Source organism: Calidris pugnax, unplaced genomic scaffold (assembly GCF_001431845.1).
Source record: "Calidris pugnax isolate Ruff unplaced genomic scaffold, ASM143184v1 scaffold214, whole genome shotgun sequence".
NCBI classification, from domain to species: Eukaryota; Metazoa; Chordata; class Aves; order Charadriiformes; family Scolopacidae; genus Calidris; species Calidris pugnax.
In genome coordinates this window covers 490,969-492,014 of record NW_015090972.1, presented here as the reverse complement: position 1 = coordinate 492,014, position 1,046 = coordinate 490,969, and positions in this window count along the sequence as shown.

Below are 1,046 nucleotides of genomic sequence, written 5' to 3'. Positions count from 1 at the left end.
ACCCCCCCTCTCCCCTCCCCTTCCCGGGCAGGGAAAAAAGGATGGGGTTAAGTGGGGGGGGGGGAACTACACCCCCCACCCCCCCGGGGAACCGGGATGCGAAGGGCTGGAAGGCGTGGGGCTGTCACCCAAGGGTTTTGTCGAGACGGCGACGGATGTGACACCACGATGGAGACGAGATGATGGATGAAGGGGGGGGACCAGCTTCCCAAATCCCCCCCCCACCATAGCTCTTCTCCCACCCCAACCTGGTGGGGTTGGGAGCAGCACCCATGCCCCCCCCACACACCCCAACACCTTCATCCTGCTTTTCCTGAGCATCATCAGGGTGGTTTGAGGGGGGGTTCAGTCGCCGGGACTTGCAACTTCAACCCTGACACTGTGAATATTTAAAGCCCACCGGTGCCCGTGTGTGTGTCCCCCCCCAACCTTTCCGTGGGGGCCGGGCTTGGGTTTTTTTTGGGGGGGGTGACTCTTGGCACCATCCCTGCTCCCCATCCTCCTCCTCCTCCCCCCAGAGATGATGTGGCTCCGGCCCCGAGCTGGCCTCGGCTCGCTGTCACGCCGTTAAGCTTTTATTTTTTAAAAGTAGTGGATGAAAGTCTTTTTTATCCCACAGAAATATTTTTACAGGGGTGGGGAGGGGGTGCCCGTCCTTGGCCCCCCCCCCCACCACAGGGTTATTGCTGCGAGCTGGCCTCGCCTGCGAAAGGATTATTATATATATATTATTTTTTTTTCCTTTTTGGATTTTTTTTTCCTTTTTGTTTTTTTTTTTTTCCTTTTTGGATTTTTTTTGGGGTTTTTTTCCTGCAACTACGCTTTAGAGAAGGGAAACGGGGCCGGGGAAGGACTTGGATCCACAGGGGAGTAAGGGATGGAGATGCCCCAGCCTGGTACTTGAGGGGGGGCTTTTTCAGCTCAACCCCCTCCCCAGTTTTGGGAAGAGCCTGGATTGGGATGCACCAGCCCCAGAGATACCCGGGGGGGGCCCCCCCTGTTGCCCCCCCCCCCCCCCGCCCCCCATGTGAAGCGGGGGCAACGCT